The sequence below is a fragment of the Octopus bimaculoides genome, chromosome 3, assembly GCF_001194135.2.
Source record: "Octopus bimaculoides isolate UCB-OBI-ISO-001 chromosome 3, ASM119413v2, whole genome shotgun sequence".
NCBI lineage: Eukaryota > Metazoa > Mollusca > Cephalopoda > Octopoda > Octopodidae > Octopus > Octopus bimaculoides.
The window spans coordinates 153,707,991-153,720,548 of NC_068983.1; the positions used below are offsets into that span (position 1 = coordinate 153,707,991).

Here is a 12,558-nt window from a genome sequence, read left to right on the forward strand (position 1 = left end):
AAGAAGAAGAAGAAGAAGAAGAAGAAAAAGAAGAAGAAGAAGAAGAAGAAGAAGAAGAAGAAGAAGAAGAAGAAGAAGAAGAAGAAGAAGAAGAAACGTAAATTTACCATTTTACAGTACCATTTCTTTATTTATCCCCACTTACCAGTTTATTCGGGCTGTGTCATGGAGGCAAACACTTTAGAACAGCTGCCTTGAGCACTCTCTGTTTCCTTTACATTTTTCTGAATACATCATGATACAGTCCCAACAATAATCGGCACTCTTTTCACCTTTTTTCCTTTTCCATAGTCAGGCGATCTCTTCTGAACTATTGGTGTGTCAATAAGGCATGCAACATAAATTGTAGAACACACGTCGTTATCTGTGCACCACAACCAAGTCCGGCTTGTTGCGCTGAAACACCAAGTTCAATTGGATTAGAAAATCGTACAGGATTTTGGAAGCCTCTGGTTCAGCCACTGTGTGGTTTGCGTTCTTACCACGTCTGGCCTCTCACTAATCCCACTTTCCACAAATAATAATGGTTCCAAGTTTTGCCACAAGGGCAGCCACTTGGGGGTGGGGATAAGTCGATTACGTTGACGCCAGTTTTTCACTGGTACCTATTTTATCGATCTGGAAAGGATGAAAGGCAAAGTCGACCTCAGCGCAGAAAGCAAGTATTTGAATTTGAAAGGATACCACTCACGACATACAGTTGAAGTAAATGGAAACGATTTATTACTTGCGGGAAATGGAAACATTCGATTGGATCTGAAAATATGCTCAGCTCCTATGTGAGTCACACGGTATTAATAAGTGTGCAAGCTTGAAACAGAGTAAGGCAAGCTTGAAACAGAATGGAGTTTCATATTCTAAGGGTTCTGTTCATCGCATTTACCAATGCAGCATATTGCTTTGAATTAATACAGAAATATTTTGAGAAAATTGTATTAAGAAAATTCATCGCTTCCAGAATGGTCTCTTCTTGAGATATGCAACGCTATTTTCTTATTAAACACATTTCAAATAGCCATCCATTGAAAGGGTTTTCATAAGCTAATAACCTTTTAATTTTACCACTTCACAAACACGATTCACGGTGTGCCAAAATAAATAAATAGATACCTAAATAAATAACTAATAGAAAATGAAATTAAATCAACGAATTTAAATTTTTAACTAAATTAGTCTACGGATATCTCTAAGGATTCATGCGGTCATCAAAGCAAGTCTTTGTTGAAAAAGAATAGCTTAAGAAAAACAACAAATGAAAAAGACAGCAATAATAATAATAATAATAACAACAATAATAATAATATCAATTAATAATTAATAAATATGGAGGCCAAATGATTGTACTGTCATCTTTACAACCAAACATTAATTCCGAAAATTTTCACAGCAAACTCTTCCACAGCCAACTGTTGTTAGGATATTAAAATTAATTACTCTTCAATTTTTTCGACCTTCAACTTTATCAAGCTTCACCCAGAAACACAAAATAAGGCGAAGAAAATAGATAAATGCAAAGAGACTTTAATGTTCCTTAAGTGATTTTGATTTTGAAAAAAAAAAAACGTTTTCATTCTAAATTCCCATTTAATTATAATTTATTTCAATTTTAGTTATCTTTTTTAAGCATTCGTTTTTTAGTTTTCTTACGCCCATGTTTGTTTTCTGTCATCTTCTTTGATATTTCATATACTACTAATCAATCTTTTTGCTAATGCAACCTTTTCTTTCATCGTATAAACCGAATAGAATAACAAAAACAGATTACATTAATATAAGTGAATAAAAATATTAAAATGTGTGCATGAACTTTCTCAATGGTAAAATGGGGAGAAGTAAGAAAATATTTTTAGAAAGTCAGTTTGCGTGTGTATTTCTAAGCTTGTTTTATTTTTCTTTCTGCAAAAAGAGCGAATGATCCACAAGATGATTTTTTTAATTATTAATTCTTGAAATTTCATACATGATAGTGTGCTGTTTAAGTGTCTGTTTATTATTTATAACTTGATTTTAAATCTCATACTGAAAAACGTACTTCATTTCCCGTTTTATCAGCAAAATTCTTTTCACGTTTGTGATATAGTGATTTTAAAAGCGAGCTTTCACTTTTTTTTATTCTCCCTTTTTTGAATTCCATGGCAATATTTCAAATAAACATGTTACAATTTTAGTCAATTTTGATCTCTGTTTTATGGATTTTACAATTATTTCCAAACAAATCAATTCAGTCAAAAGTTGCTATTTATTTCATGATAAATTTTATAAAATGTTAAAGTATATTTTTAACGCTATACTTGACAGAACATTTTGATATTTTAATAGTATACAGGGAAACTATAAATTAGAGTAGAACTTTATTGACATATTACATGACTGAGATGCATACAGATGGAATTTTTTCGATTTGAAACACGTATGGTTAACATTCTGTTTGTCACTCATTATCCAATTGTGTTTGCATCGTAACAAGAACAAAAGATATCTTCAAATTATGTTTCATGAAGTATCTTAGTGTCCGTTTTAGCATGAGTCAGCACATTTAAATATATATTACTTTCACACGAAATCACACATTTTGTGATATTCATATGTAGATATATTTTACTGAGCGATTTACTTCTTACAATTTTCGGTTAGGGATAGGTACTTTCTTGTTTATATGCTGAAATTTAAGGCCGGAGTAGGAATTAAAAATATCATCCGTTATTGTCACTTCATACCATCCATATATTTTAGTATTATACTTAGAGTATGCATTAATATACCTGTCTAGTTGTAAAGTGAGTTACCTAGTGGCTACAGTGTTGCACTCATTGTCGTATGGTCGTGGCTTCCAGACCTAGACTGACGGCTGTGGTGTACCCTTGAGCAAGGCACTTCATCTGATACTATAACTATGGCTGAACACTAAAGAGCAGATGTGCAGCCTCTCTCGCTTCAGCTGTCACATCCCTGATGTTCATCTCAGTCATGATTGCGAGGATCGAGACTGTATCTATATGTGTACGCAACTACATATGTACGTAAGTCAGTAAGAGAATGAGTGGCGCAAGTTAAAAATTCGCATTCGCTTGTGCGTGATGTTCACGTTTATGTGCATGGTATTTTTCGATTGACCCTAACCCTAACTTTTATTCTCAGGTGCTTTGCCCAGTTTTTTTTAATTACTGTAATTTCTGGACTATAATTTTGCATGGCATTTAGATGTTGAAATTTTATTCAGATTTTATTTAATAAGTTTCCGTTCTTATCTCCAAATGCTCCACACAAATACCTGCTTCTGCAATTTCTAGGCCTTCCAGAAAGAAGAAGGCAGTACTCTGCTTTGCGCATATTTTCTAGAAAATATTGTTTTAGTTGTACAATATATATCCTCTGATAATATTCTAATTTCAGGAGGGATCTTCATTTGATATAACTGACATTTATTTTTCTCATGTTTTACTCTAAACAAGAAACCATTAATGTTCTCGTTGTCCTTCATAGACTGGATAATACATTTAACTTCAAAGGCACAGTATTATATCTTTACATTAATATTCATTTCTTTATTCGTAAACTTTAGTTTAGTTATAAATATTAATCTAAAACTTCCTTAATAATATTTTCCTCACCAGTTTCTTTACACATAATTTACTTTCTCTACTTTATCGACCACATTTATGTATGCCCATGCTTGGTATAATTTTCGCATTTTCTCCTGATATTACTTACGTTTTATCTTACAATCATTCAAGCCACAATATGTATGCAACATACTATCAAGCAATTTGCCATCTGCAGAATAATTTTAATATGTTTATATATACAGGATATATTGCATAATAAGACCCATAAATTTCTGACCGCATCCGCACCCCACCTTATATAGATGTAGAGTTTCATTCGCAACTTCATAAGGAATATTATTTTCATTATTTAGGATTACTATTTCTTGTGTTGTACAACTCGCATCGTGCAGCAATTAGTTTCCATATTATATATATTTTTTCCAATTTGGAACCATACACGACATATATCACAAAATCTGTCCATATCACTTAATATTGATTCTCACTTATCTCTAAAATTGTAATCAAGGTATTTGTGATATATAAGTGAGCCAGTCATTTCTCCGAGGCATTTAGGACTCGTTATCTATATCTGAAAACACGTTAAATATTTTTTTCCGCGGAAATATTTTTTCGTACTCCTAATGTTCGTGTAAACACTCTAGGAACAAGAGGATGCCATTGTATTTTGTGTTTCATATAAGAACAACCATACGAATGAAGATCTTTTCCTTTCCTAAAGCATTCAGTATTCATTACTTATGTTTCGTTTAGTGTATTTTTGCGTAGATGTTAGATATTTTATCCCCGGATTTAGCAGATATTTCCAGAAGCTTTCGAAGTATAACAGCAAATGTAATTTTACTATGTACAGAGATCATAGAGCTAAATGTTAACAATCCGATTCGGTGGAATTGCGAATATGCACTCTTCAAAATACTGCAGTCATGAGCATGCATTTATAAATTACTTTTTACCAACAGCCATTTTACTGTATTCTGAACGGCTTATACATATCTAAGTTAGGTCGTCGCACAACCAAATTTCAAATGATAAATTACCGAGACAAATTACCCAGTGACGTCTTCCACCTCCACTAAGGGGCAATTTTATGCTCCGAAACATGCTTGAAAATGCTCCATGTTTTATTAAATGTCATTAAAATAATATATTAGCTATTTGTTATTGTGGCTTTCTCACCTTACAATTATTTCCAGTAAGCTTTAAGTGTTGCGTCTATGAAATAGATTACGGATTAGCCGAATATTAATTATAATGCAGAAAACAATCTGAATAATTTATATTTTCAATCTTCAGATACGGATATATTTATGTATGATTCCATCCGCACTAAATACAAATAGGAAATTATACACATTCTTATAACGGACGTAGTATTTAACAAAGAACTCACTACACAATGTTATACTATTATAGTACTTCTATCTTTAGTAAATGACTATTGAGGGTTTTTTTTTTCTGTAGGAAAAAGGTGTGAAGTTTAATATATAAGCTATCTTTTGGAAAAAAAAGTATGAAGCTTAATATATAAGCTATCTTGTGATCCCTGTGTATGCAAAATTTCCATAGTATTTTCGATGTGTCCTTGTCTGAAACAAGTGGAAAACATCAGAGTATCTGAAATATATTTCTAATGGTTTGGAATTGGTTTGTTGTACGTATGTAAAGTAGATCTGCGATATCATGTCTCATAATGGATTTTATCGGAGCTAGTGTAGGATATTTAATATTTTTAGTGTACAGTTATTCTCATACATTATTCAACACACATGATGTGTATCTAATATGCTTATTGTTCATAAGTTGCAATTATATCAGTAATATTGTTGCTTTGTTATTCCATCCAGATTATGTAAATTCATCCAATCGTCACAAGGAATATGTTCCGGTATGTAGTTTTCGGAAATATTTTTCATGTAAATTTAAACTTGAGTGATTCCTCAGTATGGTCATCGTATGTCATTTCTGTATTTACCGATTTGGCTGTTTCTGCAACATTCCAAACTCTACTCCATTGTTTTGAGAATTATTATCATACCGTATCAATTAATTTTCTACCGTTAGTATAAGAGACAAATAGTGCATATAGTAAGTTTCTTTTAGTGGTTTGTATTTACAGAGTCAAGTTCTTGCAGTTAATTACATAAACAATTCAGGATTTGCTTATGAATGTAAATGCAAAATTTGAATCATTTCCAAACGATCTGTTAATAATAGGCATTCATTCATTTTTTAAAAAATATTTATTTAAATTTCTTGCACAGGTTCACTAAGTGCTCAACTGGGACTTATTTTATTGACCCCGAGAGGCAAAATCGAACTAGGCGGAATTTGAGCACAAGAGATAAAGACTAACGAGATACCGCTAAGCATTGTGTCTGGAGTACTCACGATTCCACCAGCTGGTCGCCTCTGTTTTTTTCTAAATGTTAAGATATAATGAAATTTCACAATGAGGTACATTGTCAAAATGGGACTCACATTTTAATTAGGAAGTTTATGCTTTCCTGATGGTCCTTTAGAAATAAAGATATTCAGTTGATTACGATATGGCTCTCTGTCATGTCAGAGTAGATTAACCGAACGTAAGGTTGTTTTTTCATACTTTGTGACTCATTTACTGAATATGTATAACTATTTCTGATATAATTCCATCTTCCTCGGATAAGTTCCTTTGAATGATAGCCTGAAATCTATAATGTTTGAAAATGTATATTCTTTGTTGCATAAGATTGGTAGCCTTACAAAGTATGGTTAACTCTTTCTTCCTAGTTTCTAGATATAAACTTTAAAAATTAAGTCAGTTTATTGTGTTGCACCCAGAGTTCGATAATTGTTTCTCCTTCCTCGCCTTCTTTCTTCTTTCCTCTTGCTGTTGTTGTTGTTGTTGTTGGTGGTGGTTTTGATCTTCTTTTTCTTCTTCTTCCTCTTCTTCCTCACCAGTAGTAGAAGTAGTAGCAGCAGCAGCAGTATTACTAGTATCAATATCATCACGGTACATATAACCAGACAGTGTGCGTCGTATTTCGCGCTTTATCTTATCTTCAATGTCTCCGTCTCTTATTGGCAACATGACAAATCATTATCATCATTTCTAGCACCAATGTGATCCACACCAACACCACCCAGTCATCATCATTATCATCATTGTCCTCAGCATCAGTAGCAAATGTAGCTCCAGCCGTGTTAGTTGTAGTAGCAGCAGTGTAATAGTAACGATTTGCACAGGAATTGACGAGCATAGTGAAAAAATAGTAACATGAAAGCATATTCCCATTCGTACGTTATCCTTTTAATTTAAAATATATTTAATACGACACCGGTAAGCTGCCATTAGATATATTGTAGGTAAATGAGATCATTGATAAGTTAGTCTCTCTATACAAAACCATTCAAGCAAATTGTAATTTATGATTTACTAATATATATTTTACATTATGAAATGAAGGATATACTGGTACAGTTTAACCTTTTTTCATGCTGTCACTAGCACTTACGTTATGAATATAATTAAGACTTCCCTTGTAGAAATATTTGTTGAAGTATTATATAAAAACTTAAAGGAGATACGTGAAGCGTAGAGTGAAAGAATTAGTACAGAAAAAAGATATTTTGTATACTAGTGGCACAGTAATAGCATAGACTTGCATGGACACGTCACACATAAATACATACCTATATGCACGAACACACAATGATACAGAAAACCACATATGTTACATAAACATAGTCAACGTACACATACAAATATCCATGCAGATTCAGTAAAAATGAGAGTGGCACCGAGAGGCAAGGTGCATGTGAGATAGTGACCGAAAATTGTAAAATAATTATTTCCTCCTCTAGGCACAAGGCCCGTAATTTTGGGGGAGTGTCCAGTAGATTAGATCGACCCAGTGCGCAACTGGTACTTAATTTAACGACCCCGAAAGGATGAAAGGCAATGTTAATCTCGGAGGAATAGGAACTCAGAACGCAAAACAGACGAAATACCGCGAAGCATTGCTCACCGCCTAAAGTGTACCATATTTTTTTTTCTATTCTAGGTAGAAGGCCCGAAATTTTGGGGGAAGGGACTAGTCGATTAGATCAACTCCAGACCGCAACTGTTACTTAATTTATCAACCCCGAAAGGATGAATGACAAAGTCGACCTCGGCGGAATTTCAATTCAGAACGTAAAGACAAACGTAATAACGCTAAGTATGTCGCTCGCCGTGCTAACGTTTCTTATTTCTTTATTGACTACAAGGGGCTAAACATAGAGGGGACAAACAAGGACAGATAAAGGGATTAAGCCGATTATACCGACCCCAGTGCGTAACTCGTAGTTAATTTATCGACCCTGAAAGGATGAAAGGCAAAGTCCACCTCAGTGGAATATAAACCCAGAACGTAACGGCTAACGAAATACCGCTAAATATTTCGCCCGGCGTGCTAATGTTTCTGCCAGCTCGCCGCCTTAAAGTGTACAATCATTGAAACAGAAATATAGTCAGATGAACTAAGAGAACGATAAATACGAAAGTATGTAGGAGGAGGGTACATTAAATACGGATAAAACACACACACATACTATCAAAAATGTGTCTCATTGTGTATTTGCATTTATGTGTAGATTATAGTGAATATAAAACCTGCAGCTTCACTAACTAATCTACTTGTAATTTTACACACAAGTATTGAACATTCCTCACTCGATCATTTGACGCAGTTCAATGAGCTGACAGCATAGGCAGAAACACAAACGCATTTGCATATACAAAGGTAGCATTCTATAAGTTCTCCTTAACGTACATGTACTCCATGAAGCTTCAAAAGTGCAGTATTCGGCTGGAAAATGCATCTCGTATAGAAGTATAATAGTACCTAATACCCAAGAAAATCAGTAATAAACACCAAGCGTTCATGAGCGACGGCGGAATTGCTAAATCCTGATTCTTGTCTCCTTAAGCTAATAACACACATACCCACGCACACACACATTTACACACACTCGCACACACACCACTTATGCCTGTATGCTTATGTATGTATGTATGTATGTATATGTATATGTGTGCGTGTGCGTGTGCGTATGTGCGTGCGTGTGTGTGCTTGTGCGTGTATGACTGTGCATATAAACATTTCACATATTTCCTAAGCTGTCGATTATAGATCACTGGAATATATCACCCTTGCCAACGGGAACGAGAAACACAGATTTTACTTGAAAATATAACCGTATTGTTTCAGTTACACAATTCGTTCTCGTGCAAAGAGTTTTCCATCTGTTAAATCAGTTAGCTATCGGCTTACTCTAGGTCTCTTTTCCATTTTGTATTATGACGTATTGGAACAACATAGAAGCTTTTGAAATTTTATAAATGTACAATATAGAGTTATAATATTGGTTACGAATTTTGGAATAAGGCCAGCAATATCGCTAGAGGGAGAAGTCTATTAAACGTGCCGTGTGATTCAACTGGTACATAATTTATCGACTTGGAAGGCTGAACGGCAAAGTCGACTTCGGTGGTATTTGAACTCGGAAACTAAAGACAGTCGAAATTCACCTAAGCGTATGCCAGGCATGCTAACGGTTCTGCCAGCTCGCCTACAAAGTCATATTCTTTTCTACTCTAGGTACAAGGCCCGAAATTTGGGAGGCGGGGCCGTAAATTAGATTGATCCATGTACGCATCAATGGATGAAAGATAAAGCGGAATTTGAACTCAGAACGTTAAGACAGACGAAATACTATCACACAAAAACTTATAGCAGGAAATAAAATAAAAACAGTCAATAGAGACATGCACTTACTCCACAGACGCACTCCAATAATAATTACCAATAAATCCAAACTCACACAGACGAATCACCGATAAGCATTTCGCCCCGTGTGCTAACGTTTCTGCCAGCTCGCCTAAAAAGTCATATTAATCATATATAAGCTTCTACATTTTAGAATATGAGGTTTAATTTGTTACCTGTTAATTTGTTAAGTTTTGTTGATGTAGAAGTTTTACTTTTCAAATCACGTTACTTTAGATGTATTAGTAATTCCATTATTCAATGGGTGTATTTTATGCTATGATCTACTTTAATGAATTATTCGATAACTTGTTCATATATTTTATAGCGTTAGTTTGATTCGTTCTTCAATAGAATTTACTTGTACTTTATTTCTTAAACTAAAGCGGCGAGCTGGCAGAAGCGTTAGCACACCGGGCGGTATTTCGTTTGTTCTTATGCTCTGAGTTCAAATTCCGCGGGTAATTTTGCCCTTCATCCATTCGGGGTCGATAAGTTGAGTACTGCTGTTGATTTTATTGACTGGTCCTCTCCCCCAAAATTTTGGGCCTCGTGCCTAGTGTAGAAAAGAACGAAATTTGTTTGTTCATTATTTCTTAACCTAAGGCGACGAATCAGCAGAAACGTTAGCAAAGCCGGGCGAAATGCTTAGCGGTATTTCGTCTGCCGATACGTTCTGGGTTCAAATTCCGCCGAGGTCGACTTTGCATTTTATTCTTTCGGGGTCGATAAATTAACAACTACTTATGCACTGGGGTCGATGTAACCGACTTAATCCCGTTGTCTGTCCTTGTTTGTCTCCTCTATGTTTAGCCCCTTGTGGGCAATAAAGAATTAAGAAACGATAGCAACTCCGGGCGAAATACTTAGCGGTATTTCTTCTGTCTTTACGTTCTGATTTCAAATTCCGCCGAGGTTGACTTTGCGTTTCATCCTTCCGGGGTCGATAAATTAAGTAACAGTTGCGTACTGGGGTTGATCTAATCGACTGGCCCCTCCTCCAAAATTTGGGTTCTCCTGCCTAGAATAGAAAAGATTATTTCTTAACTTAGATTGACTTTAGTACTCAGTGCCTCCGTTTCTTGTTCTAATTAATCAGCTGCGTATAAATCACAAAAATGAAATTTCTTCTGTATGTTCTATTTTCGAGTTAAGTTGTTTTTCAGTAGTGAAATGTAAAGTTTACTCGCATTAGGTTTTGAAATAGTGACATTTTACTTATAAAAAGTATTTCAATTTTATTGTAGGCTTATAGGACCATTGGTTAGCGTTGTAATATACATGTTCATTGTTTTCACTTTGATTATGGAAAAAATAAGGGTTTCAAATTTTGGCGCAAAGCCAAGAATTTTGTGAGAAAGCGCATATTATTTATGTGTATATTTGAATTTTTCATGCGATTATAGACCCATTGGTTAACGTGGTATATGTGTACTTTCTTTTCACATTATGAAAACATGGCTTCAAATTTTGGCGCAACGCCAACAATTTAGGTGCAGGGATGGTACTTATGAGAGGCAAAGTCGACTTGTGAAGATGTCAAACTCAGAAATTGAATATGAACGAAATGAGCGCAGAATTATGTCCGGCGTGCGAAGAATTATGTCAGTTCACTGCCTTATAAAACTCAATAGAAATAATACTTAAAACGTAACGTGAAGAAACAAAATCATGAATAGGAGTAGGTAAAAAAATTTCTGAAGTCTCTAAATAAATCTACAGTTAAATCGAATAAACATCTTAAACTGGTGAAATAAAAATTTCAGACTGATGAAATAAACATGTAAAACTAGTTGGCCAGAACGTTACTACTTTTCATAATAACATGAATCTATTGGATGAAATCGATTGACCTTTGACGGTAAAACATAAGTACTGAAAATTGAGTCGAAATTTAATTAAAGAGTAAATGTCATAAATTGCGTATAATCATGGAACTAGGTATAATAACGATAGCGAACGAAAACTATGACATTTTGGAAAGTAATAGTTTAAGAATAATTTGACTTAAAAGAGTTAAAAATTAACATTCAATTTAAGACCAGGTTGAATGAATAATTACATATGCATATATATGTAATATATATTTATATATGCATATATACGTAATATATATATATAAATATATATGTCTCTATGCGTGTATGTATGAATGTATGCTTGAGAGCGGGTGTATATGTGCGCGTATACATTCACAAACATCTACACACACTTTATTTGTACACATATATGCATGTGTAAATGCATACATATATGCATATACATGGCACTTCAATCTCTACCATGAATATTGTACAGTTACTTAACACTCTCCTTTCACCGTAAAGATATTTATATATACATGATGGCACTGCAAGGTTAAATATAATGGTATCATCAAAATCACAGGTTTATTCAAATTAAGCATTCAAATTAAATTTTTTCAGAAACGGTCACAAGTTCACACATAAAAAATATTTAGAGGAAATGCATACAAAAAGTATTCTTCATATGCAAGCATACGCCAGAGCACAAACACTTCTATACATCTGTACTCACCTATAACACTTGTAAATAGGCTTCCTTCCTTGAATGTGTGTGTGAGAACGTGTAAGTATGCCCGTGTGTGCTTGTCCGTGCAAGAGTGTGTTTGTGTAAGATGTGTCGAAATGGGTTATATGACAACTGATTTTACAGATGTAAACACCAATTTGATATATATAAACTCTAGAAACACTTCCATTTCTGTCCGACTTCAAAGATTTCGGCAAACATAACATTCCTTTCATCTGTAGGAGTGATTGGTGAAATGGAAATTATATATGCCAAATCAAATGATTTTATGTATTATGTTATGTTTATTATAATTCTTAGTAATAGGCGTAGTAACAGAATTTTGATGCTGATTTGTTACTATTAATACGTAACTATATATGCATGTGTGTGTGTGTCTAGCTATCTATATATACATTTCTCTCTCTCTATTTTTTTCACAGCCCCCCTATCTCTCTCTGTATATATATATATATATATATATGTGTGTGTGTGTGTGAATTATCTATCTATCTATCTATCTATCTATATATATATATATATATATATATATATATATATATATATGTATATATAATAACATACATCACTTATAAATGTATTTCGCATTATTTTCATACGTATATCATTATGCACTTACTGTTCAACTATGCATATGCGTTTAA

At 33.8% G+C, this 12,558-nt stretch overlaps 1 long non-coding RNA gene across 3 annotated transcripts in view; it reads right to left on the reverse strand.

Moving 5' to 3' along the window:
* The window catches only part of LOC128247356 (uncharacterized), a 193,412-nt gene that overhangs the window by 121,230 nt on the left and 59,624 nt on the right, over positions 1–12,558 (reverse strand). For 2 of the 3 annotated variants that reach the window (XR_008263753.1, XR_008263752.1), the window contains one exon: positions 110–396. The exons of the other annotated variant lie outside the window; for it this stretch is intronic. This is a non-coding gene — a long non-coding RNA (uncharacterized LOC128247356). Of the gene's footprint in view, positions 1–109; positions 397–12,558 lie in introns of those variants that run through there. 3 annotated transcript variants of the gene reach the window in all.